The sequence below is a fragment of the Pinus tabuliformis genome, chromosome 2_1 (assembly GCF_031772625.1).
Source record: "Pinus tabuliformis cultivar Carrire ecotype Pingquan chromosome 2_1, CPIR1, whole genome shotgun sequence".
Lineage (NCBI taxonomy): Eukaryota > Viridiplantae > Streptophyta > Pinopsida > Pinales > Pinaceae > Pinus > Pinus tabuliformis.
Window position 1 is genome coordinate 597,253,115 of NC_142299.1, and position 19,782 is coordinate 597,272,896.

The 19,782-nt window shown below is 40.6% G+C and overlaps 1 pseudogene; it reads right to left on the reverse strand.

Annotated features, from left to right (window-relative positions):
- Positions 1 to 594: 594 nt before the first annotated feature.
- LOC149201865 (zinc finger transcription factor YY1-like) lies at positions 595 to 19,521 on the reverse strand (annotated as a pseudogene).
- Between the last annotated feature and the right edge of the window lie 261 nt (positions 19,522 to 19,782).

Genomic DNA, 19,782 nt, shown 5'->3' on the forward strand with positions numbered 1-19,782 from the left:
ATTTTGGTGAAATTACAGCCTACATGGTTATCTGCACAGTGGGGAAAGCCCTTGAGCACCGAAACCCTAACTTGATTTGCAGAGCTAAACCTCCATATTGGAAAATGCACACTGGCTCGGGAGTAGTGTCGATAGAGGAGGAGGGTAGTTCCTCTAACTACTACATCTTTTGTGAGCCGTTGATTCCAGAGAAACTCATGGAAGCCCTTGATCGAGCATCACACTGGTCTCGAGGAACCCTGACAGTTGTATACACAAGGGATTCGAGAGTATTTGTTATGTGGAGGGAAACTTGTGTACAGGATTTAATGTTATTAAGTATGCCAGATAAGAAAATCTGATCGACTTTTAACAGTCAAATCCATGCACACCTGATAAAATGCATAAATGATCTTCTCTTCATAGTTGTCCTATTTGATGATCCCCTTGATCAACAAAAGTTGACACATTAATTATTACCTATTCCTTCAAGATACTTATTTCTCACATCTTTCTTGTATGACATTTCAAAATGTGTATTCACTTGCAAAAGAAAATTTGTTTTACACGACTTGATTCTTGCCTATAACAATTATCTACACCTACATTAATTACCTAGTCCATGTCATCCTCTGTTTCTTCTTCATCGTCATCGTCGTCATTGTCATCATCATCATTTGTTTCTATCCCATGGCCCCATCTCTTCACTATCTTCTCGAGGATGTCCCTTCCGAGGCTCTTTTGGTTCCACAATTGCTCTGGAATTGGTTTTCATATTTAAAGCAACAACTGTTGCATTCAAAAACTTTCTATGAAGATTTGTTGCAGAAGATGTCTTTGAATTAACCCAAAGTATCCCTCACCCAAAACCTGTCATTATGCCAGTATTCCTACCATTTCCATCTCGGTCACTTCCTTGGTCCATTTTGTCTTCACTATCACTTCCATATCTTCCATTTTCTTCGATAGCATAACCTGCATGTTCTCTTCTATGATGAAGATATAACTTATACTCATGTATGTAGCACTTTTAATAACCCTCGCAAGGACATGAAAATGAACGATCCAAAGGGATAGAGCCATACAGTGAAGTCGGAGCTTTTGGATGAGGAAACTTCCTTTCTGTCTGAGGGGGGAGCTTCATCGCATTTCCCAAATTCTTCTCATGTGTAGACTTTGTCATTGCCTAAATCTGCCCTAGGCTGAAGGAAGGCAAAAATTAGGGTAACCACAAACCATGCTCAGTCTCGTAGCTAGCCCTACGAGAGCAAGAGAGGGCTCTCTCCGAGTCACACTCAGCAAATGGATATGGAAAATGGTCTGAGATGACTTACAATACGATGTTTAACTTAGGCTACTAAGTGAAAAAGGATTTTGGAAAAGATTTTTGAAAGTGACTGAACTTCTGAGATGTATATGGGACTGGCGCTTAGCAAAGAACAGAGAAATGAGAATGAAGGCACAGATTATTCCGTGAGGCAAGGTAGACGGGAAGCGCAGAAATTTTAACTTAAGGTGACGGGGAATGGAAAGATAGCCAAAGATAGTGAAAAGGGCATGGATGCATGAATCCTTTTCAACAAAAGAATAACATTGCACATGAAATTTTCCCACAGGCAGAGCAATATAAATTGAATTCTACCTAATCTCACTTAGAAAATTTCACTGAAATGAAACATGAAATGAATTATGAAACATAACAAGATGCATATGGAACATAAGAACACATTTTCTACACTCACAACCACAATCTCATGAAACAGAGCCGTTGCCTTTCATTGACTCTCTGTAAAAATACACAGTGCAGAAACAAAGTTTCTTTCCCACAGTCTCCCAGAAGTTACAAGCCAACCAACCCTTTGCAAATAACCTGCTTACAATATATAGAAAGTGTACAGAAGAGATGGAACACCGAGGGGTTGGGAAGTTACTCAAATCATTCCGAAATGGAGATGGAGAGCCAATCATCAGCTACAGGTACAACGCTCCCAAGCATGACATTTGGGTGGGGTGACCCTTTGCATTCTTTCGCCACTTGGATAGATGCTCACTTGGAGAGAAAAATATTTAAAAGCCACCTTTGGTGCCAAAAAACCAAAGAGTGGATGATCGGGCCCACATGGAGAAGTCGCGATGCAAAATTTCGCGAAACGGGAGCAAACTGTGCGTCGCACTACTTTGGGGCACGTTTTGGGGCAATTGAAGGTGTCCAAAATGTGCCCAAGTGGGCTTGTTGGAAAGCTTGGCCTGTCTACTTTCCAACCCAACTGGAGTTTCTAAATTTCAAGCTCATTTTCCCCTACCAAACTTCATTCTCCCAAGACTGCTTTCTGTGTCTCCAAAAAGTGGCAGAGAGGCCATTTTTGTGTGTTTTTTGACCTTTAGGAGACCCAAAACTTGTCAAAATTTCTTTCCCGAACACCAGTAGACGTATTTTTCAATGTTGAATCCAAATATGCAATCTGTTCCTCATTTGGAGCTTTAGAATTTTACCGTTGCGTGCCTTGCGAGACGTAGAGGGAGAAAAACCCTATTTTTTGCACAAAAATTTCCAAAAACACAAAATTGTCCCAATTTTTTTTGAAATTTGGGCTGGAGGTCCTCTATGGGGTGCCATGTTGAGCCAAGGAAGCCTCAGCCAAGATTCGAAGCCGATCTTGCTCTTTTCGCCTCTTTTGTCTCTTTGTCACCTTGCCCAATTTCGCCTTCAAGCTCTTGAGATAAGTCTTCATAGAAATCCTCAAAATGTTCCTGGACCCTTCGAGGATCCAGAGCATGACCCTGAAGATCAACCCCTGGTGTAATGATATCTGGCCTTTGATACATGTTAGATAGAAGAAGAGTAGGGCTGATGCTAGGCCTTGTGTGCACTCGGGAATAACGGTTTCCATGCCTGCAAGCCCCAATTTTAAAGTAGAATGGGCAATTTACTCTATCTTTTTCAGTACCAAAGATGGAAGCCAAATGTTCTACCATAGCTTCAAAATGCCACAGTCAGAACTGCTGCCTATATCAAGTTTTATAACTTTACAAACATTCACAGCCTCAAAAGACACTGTACAACAGCAGTTCCATCCACGGTCCTCAGTGGCGATTTTGCTTTCATTGATGCACTACACTCTCCTTATCCAACCGCACCAACACTGTCCAAAGTGTTTCACAGCTTTACAAATTTATTTGGAGCAAGGAATTAGAGTTTTTATAGGACAGAGGCAGAGATTTTCTGTTCCAGCTCTGTGCGCCGTGCCAGTGTTATGTTTACACAGTGGGCGGGTCCTGTGTGCGCCGCGCTCTTTGGTGGGTGCGCTGCGCACTATGAAAACACTCAAATGTTTCCCCAAATCTTTAACTCTTCGACTTTTTGACTATGCATACCTCTCCCAAATCTTTTCTTGCCCAATAAGCTGGCCCTATGGTGATTTTGCATTAACCAAACAATGGAGTAAAAGGGAGAGGGTTTGGTGGTGACTTAGGGTAGGGGTTTAGGAAAAATGACAAGGAAGGATGGGGAACAAATGATAGGTGAGGGGAATAAGTGAGTGGAGTGGGGCCTTGGAAATATCAACGCAAATTTACAACCTCAGCCTTCGTATTCTTATTGATTTTTCTCATGGGTGACATTATGCGTTTTGGGTGAGATTCAACCTCTTCACAAACACCATATCCTTGACAAAACTTGATGAGCAAGTGATGTCAGAAGGCTTACCTCTCAATTTGATAGGCTTCACCAAAATTTGGAAGTGATTTGGCATGTTCTGGGCATTTTTTCCCTGTATGCCGCGCGCAAAACCCAGTGCGCCGCGCTCTCCATGTGCGTTGCGCCCGTTCAAATTAACACTAGGCAATTCCTCCCAGTGCGTCGCCCTCCTCCACCTGTGCATTGTGCTTTTTCTAGAAGACGTTTGGAGGCGTTCCTGGTGTCCAAATTGTGTGCAGGATAGCTCGTTGGAAAGTTCTTGGAGTCTACCTTCCAACCCAACTAGAATTTTTCAATTTAGAGTTCATTTTCCATATAAAAGGTCAAATCTCCCAAGACTGGTCAAAATGTGCCAAATGAGGCTGCCTAAAGGCAGAGTGCTGTTACAGTCAACTTCTGAATGCCTTCCTCAACTCCAAATTGAGCTCATGATAGCTCATTGTAAAGATATTTCTGTCTAGTTATCATTTGGCACATCAAAAAAGTCATTTGGCCAGCTGAGCTAGGAGAAGATTTGACTTTCCCAAAGTCACTTCGGAGGTGCATCTATTTTCCCGAGGCGATTGTATTTTTGACATTTCTCCGAAACCATGAAACCTATGTAAAAAGTGAAAGAGGTTTTTCTTCCTTGGCATGTTTTGGACAAAAAATCTCTCAGTTTTGAAAAATTCATCTTTTATTTCTCAGAAGCATCATTGGAGTAGAACCTATCCCGATGTGTGGAACAAGGGATTTTTCGAAATGAAGCGAAATGAAGGGGATAGGGAGCTTATAAATTCTTGAGGAAATTTTGGGTAGTAGGGAGGGATGTTAGGAAGCAGGGGAAAGTGGAATTTCAAAGGTTGAGTGAGGGGAAGGGGTCCAAAAAGGAAAAACATAGGCCCAACCTTGAAAACTGCCACGTTGTAGCAAGAAACTAGGGTTTGTGCGAAAATGAGGAATTTGGGGGATCTTAGTGATGGGAAGTGTTTGATGAGGTACTTTAAGGATAAGGGAAGGTGTATGAACATCAGGATACAAGTTTTGGCGATGATTTGACCATCCAAGAAAAATTACCGTCAAAACCCTAGGAGAGGGAAACGACCGTAGCTAGGCGCTACTGAAGCATGAAAAAGGGGTAAAATGACCCATTGGAACCTCACATGATGATGGAAACCCTCTGAGTGATGGTAGAATCAGCTGAATAGTGACATAGACCATCATTTGGACGACTTTGGAAGGAGTGAAATCAAACCCTAGACCTAATGCCTAATGACCAAATTTTGCTTGAAAACTCACTAAAATGACAAAATTTGACCTTGACATCTTAAAATCACTTTGTAAGGGCATGTTTGATCACTGGAGGAAGGTTGTAAAGACTGAAACTAACATTGGCTCCAATAGGGATGGTAGCTCCTTGGAGGTGCCAAGAACTGCAGATCTTTGGGTGAGTAGACAGTGCCTTCGTCCATTGGGCTATGGGGTCCATTATTCCGACAAGCCAACATGACTCAATTTATTGACTGAAACTTGACTCAATGCGAACTGAAATTACTAAAAAACTTGACTCTATGCAAAAGGAAATGACTCATGACTGACTTAACTAAAACAAGTATTTACAAAGCTTGTTCAATGGCAGCAGTCCATCAAGATTTGAGGGTTTCAAATCAAGATGACAACCACCTGCGTACTAATGCAATATGTACAATAATGTGTAATGTGTCTTCCAATGTAACCAATCAAGTAGATGCCTCCTTGATTGACTCTCCTGATCAGATCTTCTAGTCAACAATAGATACTTGTAACTGGGCATCCAAAAAACTAATTGACCCTGATCTCCTTCATCACCGAATGCTGCAATAATCACCTTCACGGCTGACTGCAACAGATTTGCCATTGGATCATGAAAAACATGAAGATTGACCTCCTGCTGAAAGAGCAAGGTGTCTTTCTTATTTGATACTGATCTTTCTTCACACTGTACTTCAATAAGAGTATGTTCCTGGTCCTCAAAAAATTCTGAACAATTGGATGAGCAAATTTCCTCTTCAAAAAACACTTCAAAACATGAAACATAGGAAGAAGAATCTGAAATGGCATCCTGAATGGTCGGATCTTCGGTAGTTTGAACATCTTGCATGTTATCTTCATATGGTATGATAGCCAGATTCTCGTTACATTCATTAATCATAAGAAAATAAACTTCAAATGCTTCGTGAAACTCAAGCATGACCTTTCTGTCCTCTATCATAAATTCATCCAGATAAACTTTTTCACTTACTTGAACAAAGATATCCTCTTGTTGTTCATGAATATACTGAATTACCTTGTTAGGAAGGTTGTGTTCTGATGAGATGAGGGCAGTTACGTCTGTAACTCTTTCTTCTTCATTTGAGGCGGCCTCAACAATGCAATTCTCTTCTATGAGATCCAGAACAACATGGTTTTCCTCATCACAATCTGTTTCTCAATCTGGTTTATCATCATCATTTTCTGAGATTGGAACATCATTTTCATGTATATCATCCTTTATTTCCACCAGATCTAAAACAAAACTTCTTCTTTCATCATTTCCAACCATATGGAATTCTTCAACCTGCTGATCTATAAAGCAGTTCACTGGACTGTCATCCTTTTCTTTAGACATATTATGAAGATTCTGCCTTATAAACTGAAATGCTTCATAACAAAAAGGTACAGAATCCTCTTGCATCATTAAATCATGTATTTCGGCTACCTCACCTTCATCTGTAATCTGACCTTGAATTGTGTTTGGTGGTTGCAAATCTGGTTCTGTATCCAAAATTATTTCATCAATCATTTCAAGGGAAGATTTCTTATTAACGACCTCCTCAAAAATTTCGCCATCTGTCTCATCTTCAACATTAAAACTGAGAGATTTTTGATTTCCTACAGGCTTTTCATTTGAAGATTTACTATGCAATTTACCCTGCAAAAACTGAAATGATTCAAAACAGAGAAGTAAGGAATCTTCTTGTATCGTTTGATCATATATGCCAGCTTCTAAGTCTTCATGTGCAACTTAACTATTAATGGCATTTGGGGGCTGGAACTCTGAATATAAGAAGTCTGGAACAAAGTTTTCATCTCCCTCAAGAGGATCCAAATCAATATTTTTTGATAGCTAATGTCTGATTGCATGAAAATTATCTCTGATGAACTGACATGAATCAAAGCACAAAGGAAAAGATCCTTCACTTACTTCAAAATCTATTGCACTTTCCTCATCGTTTCCGTAGCTGATATGCCTCGGTTGATCACTGTACCCGAGCTACTGTAAGCGAACTTCCTCATCCCATAAACTGCCTGTTGATTTGTCTGCAAGATTAGCTTCTGTTTGGAGAGCATAATCATCATCATCATACTGATCAAACTGATGCAAATCGTCAGTATAAAACATGTCATCAAGCATACATGTCGTATCAACAGGTCTTTCTTCTCCAATATTATCTACAAAACAATCCTTATGACTACTGAGATAAGAAACAAAATGTTTTGGATCAGCCACTTGTTCATGAATGCCACTTTTATCTTTTGCAGTCATTTTTCTCACCATCTCGTCTACTGCACTCACCAAAATGTCAAGCCTTTCCTCTGAAGGTGTAGTTTTCTCTAGATCCATGTTTTTCATCTCTTCTTCTTTCAACCTTGCCCTTCTGATCAGCAAATGAGCCTCTACATTTACTGCATTGTTCTGCATCTCTTAATGTGTTGTGACATTCTTTTCTCTCAGCTGAAATTCCATTTCTAGATCAAAGGCACCCGGGTAGTGCAAGAGAGCAGATCAAGGAGGGGGTCTTATATCAATCGGCATTGAATAATAAAATTGATTAAATCTAGCTGAAAATTGTTGTACTGTCTCCCCTGGCAGTCTTTTCAGCTGATTATACTCTTCTACGATAAGGAAAAGGTTCTGTGCGATCCTCCACCTATCAAGAAAAACTTTGATGAACTGTTGTAAATCTGTGATGCTTGCATCCGACAGGGCTTTGAACCAACTCTTGCCTTTGCCTTGCAAAGAAAGAGCAAAAAGCCTTATACTGACATCTCCTTCATCAATTTCAAAAAGGTCTAGAAAAGTCTCAACATTCTACACATGTTGCTCAGCATTGACATTCTTACATTAACCGTCAAATCTTGGCAAGTATAGATCATAATTTTTGGAGAGAACATGAAGAACAGAAGGTAAAACAAGAGGTTTATACCTATCTGGGATTATAACAGCTGTAGGGATATGTACAAGAGCTATGGGATCAGTTTTGTTTTCTTTAGGCTCATCACTTTGCAGAGAATCATCATAATATGTAGGAAAAGTACGGAGGCCAAGATCCAAGGGAAACTCACTATTTACACTTTTTGAATAGATCGAGTGAATATTTTGATCACCTTTATCATACAACAAGTTCTGAAAAACTTTTAGGGCAGCTTCAAGAACAACGAAGAAGTAATTTACAAGAAAGCAGAGTAGAACCTGAATACCATTCCACTTTGGATACCCGAACTTTGTGTAAGATCCTTCCATTTTCGCAGAGAAGAAGTTAGACCTCTAGTGGAGTCACCATGAAGCACCGATTGTTGGATTCTTCAGTGAATGGAGTCACCAGGTGAATGATTTCAGTCGTCTTCTTATGTCTGATCGTTGTTCACCATCAACCATCAGATCTGAGCTTGATAGATGTACCGGGGAAAAACAATCTTCAAGAAAACCATTTTACTCCCCAATATGGTCGCCACTATGTTATCACCTAAATCTGCCCTAGGCTGAAGGAAGGAAAAAATTAGGGTAACCACAAACCATGCTCAGTCTCGTAGCTAGCCCTACGAGGGTAGGAGAGGGCTCTCTCCGAGTCACACTCAGCAAATGGATATGCAAAATGGTCTGAGATGACTTACAATACAATGTTTACCTTACGCTAGTAAGTGAAAAAGGATTTTGGAAAATATTTTTGAAACTAACTGAACTTCTGAGATGTATATGGGACTGGTGCTCAGCAAAGAACAGAGAAATGAGAATGAAGGCACAGATTATTTCGTGAGGCAAGGTAGGTGGGAAGCGCAGAAATTTTAACTTAAGGTGATGCGGAATGGAAAGATCGCTGAAGATAGTGAAAAGGGCATGGACGCATGAATCCTTTTCAATAGAATAATAGCACTGCACATGAAGGTTTCCCACAGGTAGAGCAATATAAATTGAATTCTACCTAATCTCACTTAGAAAATTTCACTGAAATGAAACATGAAATGAATTATGAAACATAACAGGATACATATGGAACATAAGAACACATTTGCTATACTCACAACCACAAGAATCTCATGAAACAGAGCCGTTGCCTTTCATTGACTCTCTGTCAAAAATACACAGTGCAGAAACAAAGTTTCTTTCCCACGGTCTCCCAGAAGTTACAAGCCAGCTAACCCTTTGCAAATAACATGCTTACAATATATAGAAAGTGTATAGAAGAGATGTAATGCCCAGGGGTTGGGAACTTACTCAAATCATTCTGAAATGGAGATGGAGAGACAACCATCAGCTACAGGTACAGTGCTCTCAAGCATGACATTTGGCTGGGGTGACCCTTTTCATTCTTTCGACACTTGGATAGATGCCCACCTGGAGAGAAAAATCTTTCAAAGCCGCCTTTGGTGCCAAAAAACCGAATACTGGATTACCCGGCCCACTTGGAGAAGTTGCAACCCGAAATTTCGCAAAACGGGAGCAAACTGGGCAAAATCTCCTCTGTGCGCTGCGCACTTTTCTCTGTGGATCGCGCTACTTTGGGGCCTGTTTTGGGGTATTTTCAGGTGTCCAAAATGTGCCCACGTGGGCTTGTTGGAAATATTTGCTTGTCTACTTTCCAACCCAACTAGAATTTATTCTCCCAAGACTGCTTTCTATGTGTCCAAAAAGTGGCAAAGAGACCATTTTCGGGTGTTTTTTGACCTTTAGGAGACCCAAAACTTGTCAAAATTTCTTTCCCAGACACCAGTAGACGTATTTTTTGATGCTGAATCCAAATATGCAATCCGTTCCTCATTTGGAGCTTTAGAATTTTAGCGTCGCGCACCTTGCGCGACGCACAGGGAGAAAAACGCTGTTTTTTACACAAAAATTTCCAAAAACACAAAATTGTCCCAAATTTTTTTGAAATTTGGGCTGGAGGTCCTCTATGGGGCTCCATGCCGAGCCAAGGAAGCCTCAACCAAGATTCGAAGCTGATCTTTCTCTTTTCGCCTCTCTTGTCTCTTTGTCAGCTTGCCCAATTTCGCCTTCAAGCTCCTGAGATAAGTCTTCATAGAAATCCTCAAAATGTTCTTGGACGCTTCAATGATCCAGAGCATGACCCTGAAGATCAACCCCTGGTGTAATGATATCTGGCCTCTGATACATGTTAGATAGAAGAAGAGTAGGGCTGATGCTAGGCCTTGTGTGCACTCGGGAATAACGGTTTCCATGCCTGCAAGCCCCAATTTTAAAGTAGAATGGGCAATTTACTCTATCTTTTTCAGTACCAAAGATGGAAGCCAAATGTTCTACCATAGCTTCAAAATGCCACAGTTAGAACTGCTGCCTATATCAAGTTTTATAACTTTACAAACATTCACAGCCTCAAAAGACACTGTACAGCAGCAGTTCCATCCACGGTCCTCAGTGGCGATTTTGCTTTCATTGATAAACTCAACAAAATGCACTACACTCTCCTTATCCAACCGCACCAACACTGTCCAAAGTGTTTCACAGCTTTACAAATTTATTTGGAGCAAGGAATTCGAGTTTTTATAGGGCAGAGGCAGAGATTTTCTGTTCCAGCTCTGTGCGCCGCGCAGGCAGCCCAGTGCGCCGCGCGCCGGGTATGCGCCGCGCCAGTGTTATGTTTACACAGTGGGCGGGTCCTGTGTGTGCTGCGCACTATGAAAACACTCAAATGTTTCCCCAAATCTTTAACTCTTCGACTTTTTGACCATGCATACCTCTCCCAAATCTTTGCTTGCCCAATAAGCTGGCCCTATGGTGATTTTTCATTAACCAAACAATGGAGTAAAAGGGAGAGGGTTTGGTGGTGACTTAGGGCAGGGGTTTAGGAAAAATGACAAGGAAGGATGGGGAACAAATGATAGGTGAGGGGAATAAGTGAGTGGAGTGGGGCCTTGGCAATATCAACGCAAATTTACAACCTCAGCCTTCGTATTCTTATTGATTTTTCTCATGGGTGACATTATGCGTTTTGGGTGAGATTCAACCTCTTCACAAACACCATATCCTTGACAAAACTTGATGAGCAGGTGATGTCACAAGGCTTACCTCTCAATTTGATAGGCTTCATCAAAATTTGGAAGTGATTTGGCACGTTATGTGGATTTTTTCCCTGTATGCCACGCACAAAACCCAATGTGCCACTCTCTCCATGTGCGTCGCGCCCATTCAAATTAACACTGGGCAATTCCTCCCAGTGCGCTGTGCTCTCTATGTGCGTCGCGCTCCTCCACCTGTGCGTCGTGCCTTTTCCGGAAGACTTTTGGAGTTTTTTTGGGTGTCCCAATTAGGTGCAGGATAGATCGTTGGAAAGGTCTTTGAGTCTACTTTCCAACACAATTGGAATTTTTCAATTTGGAGTTCATTTGCCTTGTCAAAAATCAAATCTCCCAAGACTGGTAAAAATGTGCCAAATGAGGCTGCCTAAAGGCAGAGTGCTGTTACAGTCAACTTTTGAATGCGTTCCTCAACTCAAAATTGAGCTCATGATAGCTCACTGTTAATCTCTTTGTATCTAGTGAAATCAAACCCTAGACCTAATGCCTAGTGACCAAATTTTGCTTGAAAATTCACTAAAATGACAAAATTTGACCTTGACATCTTAAAATCACTTTGTAAGAGCATGTTTGATCACTGGAGGAAGGCTGCAAAGACTGACACTAAAATTGGCTCCTATAGGGATGGCATCTCCTTGGAGGTGCCAAGAACTACAGATCTTTGGGTGAGCAGACAATGCCTTCGTCCATTGGGCTATGGGGTCCATTATTCCGACAAACCAACATGAATCAATTTATTGACTGAAACTTGACTCAAATTGACTCAATGGAAACTGAAATGACTGAAAAACTTGACTCTATGCAAAAGGAAATGACTCATGACTGACTTAACTAAAAAAAGTATTTACAAAGCTTGTTCAATGGCAACAGTCCATCAAGATTCGAGGGTTTCAAATCAAGATGACAACAACCTGCGTACTAATGCAATATGTACAACCATGTGTAATGTGTCTTCCAATGTAACCAATCAAGTAGATGCCTCCTTGATTGATTCTCCTGAATAGATCTTCTAGTCAACAATAGATACTTGTAACTGGGCATCCAAAAAACTAATTGACCCTGATCTCCTTCATCACCGAATACTGCAATAATCACCTTCATGGCTAACTGCAACAGATTTGCCATTGGATCATGAAAAACATGAAGATTGACCTCCTGCTGAAAGAGAAAGGTGTCTTTCTCCTTTGATACTGATCTTTCTTCACACTGTACTTCAATAAGAGTATGTTCCTGGTCCTCAAAAAATTCTGAACAATTGGATGAATAGATTTCCTCTTCAAAGAACACTTCAAAACATGAAACATAGGAAGAAGAATCTGAAATGGCATCCTGAATGGTCAGATCTTCGGTAGTCTGAACATCATGTAGGTTATCCTCATATGATATGATAACCAGATTCTCGTTACATTCATTAATCATAAGAAAAGAAACTTCAAATGTTTCATGAAACTCAAGCATGACCTTTCTGTCCTCTATCATAAATTCATCCAGAGAAACTTTTTCACCTACTTGAACAAAGATATCCTCTTGCTGTTCATGAATTGACTAAATTACCTCGTTAGGAAGGCTGTGTTTTGATGAGATGAGGGCAGTTAGGTATGTTTCTCGATCATAATCTGTTTCTCGATCGGGTTTATCATCATCATTTTCTGAGATTGGAACATCATTTTCTTGCATATCATCTTTTATTTCCACCAGATCTGAAACAAAACTTCTTCTTTCATCATTTCCAGCCATATGGAATTCTTCAACCTGCTGATCTATAAAGAAGTTCACCGGACTTTCATCCTTTTCTTTAGAGATATTACGAAGATGCTGCCTTATAAACCGAAATGCTTCGTAACATAAGGGTACATAATCCTCTTGCATCATTAAATCGTGTATTTCGGCTGCCTCACCTTCATCTGTAATCTAACCTTGAATTGTGTTTGGTGGCTGCAAATCTGGTTCTGTATCCAAAATGATTTCATCAATCATTTCAAGGGAAGATTTCTTATTAACGACCTGCTCAAAAATTTTGTCATCTGTCTCATCTTCAACATTAAAACTGAGAGATTGTTGATTTCCTACAAGCTTTTCATTTGAAGATTTACTATACAATTTACCCCGCAAAAACTGAAATGATTCAAAACAGAGAAGTAAGGAATCTTCTTGTATCGTTTGATCATATATGCCAGCTTCTACGTCTTCATGTGCAACCTAACTATTAATGGAATTTGGGGGCTGGAACTCTGAATATAAGAAGTATGGAACAAAGTTTTCATCTCCCTCAAGAGGATCCAAATGAATATTTGTCAATACCTGATGTCTGATTGCATGAAAATTATCTCTGATGAATTGACATGAATCAAAGCACAAAAGCAAAGATCCTTCACTTACTTCAAAATCTACTGCACTTTCCTCATCGTTTCCATAGCTGATATGCCTCAGTTGATCATTGTACTCGAGCTGCTATAAGCGAACTTCCTCATCCCATAAACTGGTTGATGATTTGTCTACAAGATTAGCTTTTGTTTGGAGAGCATAATCATCATCATCATACTGATCAAACTGAGGAAAATCATCAGTATAAAACATGTCATCAAGCATACATGTCATATCAACAATTCTTTCTTCTCTAATATGATCTACAAAACAATCCTTATGACTACTGAGATAAGAAACAAAATGATTTGGATCAGCCACTTGTTCATGAATGCCATTTTCATCTTTTGCAGTCATTTTTCTCACCGTCTCTTCTACTGCACTCACCAAAATGTCAAGCTTTTCCTCTGAAGGTGTAGTTTTCTCTAGATCCATGTTTTTCATCTCTTCTTCTTTCAACCTTGCCCTTCTGATCAGAAAATGAGCCTCTACATTTACTGCATTGTTATGCATCTCTTCAAGTGTTGCGACATTCTTTTCTCTCAGCTGAAACTCCATTTCCGAATCAAGGGCACCCGGGTAGTGCAAGAGAGCAGATCCAGGAGGGGTCTTATATCAACCAGCATTGAATAATAAAATTGATTAAATCTGGCTGAAAATTGTTGTACTGTCTCCCCTGGCAGTCTTTTCAGCTGATTATACTCTTCTACGATAAGGAAAAGGTTCTGTCCGATCCTCCACCTGTCAAGAAAAACTTTGATGAACTGCTGTGAATCTGTGATGCTTACATCTGGCAGGGCTTTGAACCAACTCTTGACTTTGCCTTGCAAGGAAAGAGCAAAAAGCCTTATACTAATATCTTCTTCATCAATTTCAAAAAGGTCTAGAAAATTCTCAACATTCTGCACATGTTTCTTAGCATTGACATTCTTACATCCACTGTCAAATCTTGGCAAGTATAGATCATAATTTTTGGGGAAAACATGAAGAACAGAAGGTAAAACAAGAGGTTTATACCTATCTGGGATTATAACAGCTGTAGGGATATGTACAAGAGCTATGGGATCAGTTTTGTTTTCTTTAGGCTCATCACTTTGCAGAGAATCATCATAAGATGTAGGAAAAGTAAGGAGGCCAGGATCCAAGGGAAACTCACTATTTACACTTTTTGAATAGATCGAGTGAATATTTTGATCACCTTTATCATACAACAGTTTCTGAAAAACTTTTAGGGCAGCTTCAAGAACAACGAAGAAGTAATTTACAAGAAAGCGGAGTAGAACCTGAATACCATTCCACTTTGGATACCCGAACTTTGTGTAAGATCCTTCCATTTTCGCAGAGAAGAAGTTAGACCTCCAGTGGAGTCACCATGAAGCATCGATTGTTGGATTCTTCAGTGAATGGAGTCGCCAGGTGAATGATTTCAGCCGTCTTCTTATGTCTGATCGTTGTTCACCATCAACCATCAGATCTGAGCTTGATAGATGTACTGGGGAAAAACAATCTTCAAGCAAACCATTTTCCTCCCCAGTATGGTCGCCACTATGTTATCGTCTAAATCTGCCCTAGGCTGAAGGAAGGAAAAAATTAGGGTAACCACAAACCACGCTCAGTCTCGTAGCTAGCCCTACAAGAGCAGAAGAGGGCTCTCTCTGAGTGACACTCAATAAATGGATATACAAAATTATCTGAGATGACTTACAACACGATGTTTACCTTAGGCTAGTAAGTGAAAAAGGATTTTGGAAAAGATTTTTGAAAGTGACTGAACTTCTGAGATGTATATGGGACTGGCGCTTAGCAAAGAATAGAGAAATGAGAATGAAGGCATAGATTATTCCGTGAAGCAAGGTAGGCGAGAAGCGCAGCAATTTTAACTTACAGTGAAGCGGAATGGAAGATCGCCGAAGATAGTGAAAAGGTCATGGACGCATGAATCCTTTTCAACAGAAGAATAACACTGCACATGGAATTTTCCCATAGGGAGAGCAATATAAATTGAATTCTACCTAATCTCACTTAGAAAATTTCACTGAAATGAAACATGAAATGAATTATGAAACATAACAAGATACATATGGAACATAAGAACACATTTGCTACACTCACAACCACAAGAATCTCATGAAACAGAGCCACTGCCTTTCATTGACTCTCTGTAAAAAATACACAGTGCAGAAGCAAAGTTTCTTTCCCACAGTCTCCCAGAAGTTACAAGCCAGCCAACCCCTTGCAAATAACTTTCTTACAATATATAGAAAGTGTATAGAAGAGATGGAATGCCCAGGGGTTGGGAAGTTACTCAAATCATTCCGAAATGGAGATGGAGAGCCAACCATCAGCTACAGGTACAACGCTCTCAAGCATGACATTTGGGCGGGGTGACCCTTTGCATTCTTTCGCCACTTGGATAGATGCCCACTTAGAGAGAAAAATCTTTAAAAGCTGCCTTTGGTGCCAAAAAACCGAAGAGTGGATGACCGGCCCCACTTGGAGAAGTCGCGACCCGAAATTTAGTGAAACGAGAGCAAACTGGGAAAAATCTCCTCTGTGCGTTGCGCTACTTTGGGGCCTCTTTTGGGGCACTTTCAGGTGTCCAAAATGTGCCCCAGTGGGTTTGCTGGAAATCTTGGCCTGTCTACTTTCCAACCCAATAGGAATTTCTAAATTTGAAGCTCATTTGACCCTCCAAAAATTCATTCTCCCAAGACTACTTTCTGTGTGTCCAAAAAGTGGCAGAGAGGCCATTTTTGGGTGTTTTTTTGACCTTTAGGAGACCCAAAACTTGTCAAAATTTCTTTCCCGAACACCAGTAGACTTATTTTTCGATGTTGGATCTAAATATGGAAGCCGTTCCTCATTTGGAGCTTTAAAATTTTAGCGTCGCACGCCTTACGCGACACACAGGGAGAAAAACCCTGTTTTTTGCACAAAAGTTTCCAAAAACACAAAATTGACCCAATTGTTTTTGAAATTTGGGTTGGAGCTCCTCTATGTGGTGCCATACTGAGCCAAGGAAGCCTCATCCAAGATTCGAAGCCGATCTTTCTCTTTTCACCTCTTTTGTCTCTTTGTCACCTTGCCCAATTTCGCCTTCAAGCTCCTGAGATAAGTCTTCATAGAAATCCTCAAAATGTTCCTGGACCCTTCGAGGATCCAGAGCATGACCCTGAAGATCAACCCCTGGTGTAATGATATCTGGCCTCTGATACATGTTAGATAGAAGAAGAGTAGGGCTAATGCTAGGCCTTGTGTGCACTCGGGAATAATGGTTTCCATGCCTGCAAGCCCCAATTTTAAAGTAGAATGGGAAATTTACTCTATCTTTTCAGTACCAAAGATGGAAGCCAAATGTTCTACCATAGCTTCAAAATGCCACAGTCAGAACTACTGCCTATATCAAGTTTTATAACTTTACAAACATTCACAGCCTCAAAAGACACTATACAACAACAGTTCCATCCATGGTCCTCAGTGGCGATCTTGCTTTCATTGATGCACTACACTCTCCTTATCCAACCGCACCAACACTATCCAAAGTGTTTCACAGCTTTACAAATTTATTTGGAGCAAGGAATTCGAGTTTTTATAGGGCAGAGGTAGAGATTTTCTGTTCAATCTCTGTGCACCACGCGCCGGGTATGTGCCGTGCCAGTTTTATGTTTACATAGTGGGCGGGTCCTGTGTGCGTCGCGCACCATGAGTGCGTCGCACCGCGCTCTTTGGTGTGTGCGCCGCACACTATGAAAACACTCAAATGTTTCCCCAAATCTTTAACTCTTCGACTTTTTGACCATGCATACCTCTCCCAAATATTTTCTTGCCCAATAAGCTGGCCCTATGGTGATTTTGCATTAACCAAACAATGGAGTAAAAGGGAGAGGGTTTGGTGGTGACTTAGGGTAGGGGTTTAGGAAAAATGACAAGGAAGGATGGGGAACAAATGATAGGTGAGGGGAATAAGTGAGTGGATTGGGGCCTTAGCAATATCAACGCAAATTTACAACCTTAGCCTTCATATTCTTATTGATTTTTCTCATGGGTGACATTATGCGTTTTGGGTGAGATTCAACCTCTTCACAAACAGCACATCCTTGAAAAAACTTGATGAGTAGGTGATGTCACAAGGCTTAACTCTCAATTTGATAGGCTTCACCAAAATTTGGAAGTTATTTGGCATGTTCTGGGTGTTTTGTACCAGTGTGTTGTGCGCAAAAACCAGTGTGCCTCGCTCTCCATGTGCATCGCGCCCGTTCAAATTAACACTGGGCAATTCCTCCCAGTGCGTCACGCTCTCTATGTGCACCGCGCTCCTCCACCTGTGCGTCGCACTTTTACCGGAAGACTTTTGGAGGCCTTCCTGGTGTTCAACTTGGGTGCAGGATAGCTCGTTGGAAAGGTATCTGAGTCTAATTTCCAACCCAACTAGAATTTTTTAATTTGGAGTTCATTTTCGCTGCCAAAAATCACATCTCCCAAGATTGGTCAAAATGTGCCAAATGAGGCTGCCTAAAGGAAGAGTGATGTTACAGTGAACTTCTGAATGCCTTCCTCAACTCAAAATTGAGCTCATGAAAGCTCATTGGAAAGATATTTGTGTCTAGTTATCATTTGTCTCATCAAAAAAGTCATTTCGCCAACTGAGATAGGAGAAAATTTGATTTTCCCAAGGTCACTTCAGAGGTGCATCAATTTTCCCAAGGCGATTGTATTTTTGACATTTCTCCAAAACCATGACACCTGTGTAAAAAGTGAAATATTTTTTTCTTCCTTGGAATGTTTTGGACAAAAACCTCTCTCAGTTCTCAAAAATTCATCTTTTATTGCTCAGAAACATCATTGGAGTAGAACCTATCCCGATGTGTGGAACAAGGGATTTGTCGAAATGAAGCGAAATGAAGGGGATAGGGAGCTTCTAAATTCTTGAGGAAATTTTGGGAAGTAGGGAGGGATGTTAGGAAGCAGGGGAAAGTGGAATTTTAAAGGTTGAGTGAGCGGAAGGGGTCCAAAGAGGCAAAACACAGACCCAACCTAGAAAATTGCCAGGTTGTAACAAGAAACTAGGGTTTGTGCGAAAATGAGGAATTTGGGGGATCTTAGTGATGGGAAGTGTTTGATGAGGTACTTTAAGGATAAGGGAAGGTGTGTGAACATTAGGATACAAGTTTTGCCGATGATTTGACCGTCCAAGAAAAATTGCCCTCAAAACCCTAGGAAAGGGAAATGACCATAGCTAGGCGCTACTGAAGCATGAAAAAGGGGTAAAATGACCCATTGGAACCTGACATGATTATGGAAACCCTTTGAGTGATGGTAGAATCAGCTGAATAGTGACATAGACTGTCATTTGGACGACTTTGGAAGGAGTGAAATCAAACCCTAGACCTAATGCCTAGTGACCAAATTTTGCTTGAAAACTCACTGAAATGACAAAATATGACCTTGACATCTTAAAATCACTTTGTAAGAGCACGTTTGATCACTGGAGGAAGGCTGTAAAGACTGACACTAACATAATTTATGTGAGATTTTAACTTGTATTCATGTGCATATCTTTTTCCACATTCTTCGAATGGACAAATATGATAGTTCTCCTGTGAATGTGTTCGCATATGTGCACGCAAGTTAAAATCCAAAGAAAATGCCTTACCACAACCTTCATGTGGACATGTAAAATGATTTTCTCCCGTATGGATGAGAAAATGCTTCTTCAGCTTGGAGCTATCTAAAAATTTCCTGCCACATCCTTCATAATGACAAACATGTTGCTTCTCTCTGTGCACATGTGAATGCTTCCTTAGAGCTCCAGCATCTGTAAAAGTCTTCCCACAACCTTCATAGCTGCAAAGAAAAACCCTTGGAGGAAGTGTTTTGGGCTCCGGTTCCTTCTCTTGCTGTTTCTCTTTCAGGGTTTTCAAGGTATCCTCTGTTACCCATTTCAAAAAATAACACTTCCCATTATTGAGAACAGTCTCTTGAGGCACCCATTCTTTGATCCATTTCACACCCACAAATTTCATGGACTTCGGTTTGTTTTGGCCGGCCTGCTCCTCGTGTTCCTGCGGATTGGGATAGGGATGTTGCTGCTCTAGTGCCTCCATTGCCTTGCTGTTCTCAAATGGAATTCTGAGATTCGAACTCATCACCTCTTGTCCTCTTCGCTCCACCTCCCCTCACGTCTAAAACCCTGACAATATCTCTCTCGCTCGCTCATAATATGACTATGATCATAGAACTTATGCCCAAAATAAATGTGAACTAGGCATTTTACGAGAGATGAATATATGAGTAAAGGAGGCGCTATAAACCTTACTTACAAAAGGAGAAACTTAAATGATTAGTTGAGATCACAAAACGTAATTACAAAAGGAGAAACTTAAACGATTAGTTGAGATCACAAATTACGTAATTTATTAAAGGTAAGGTAT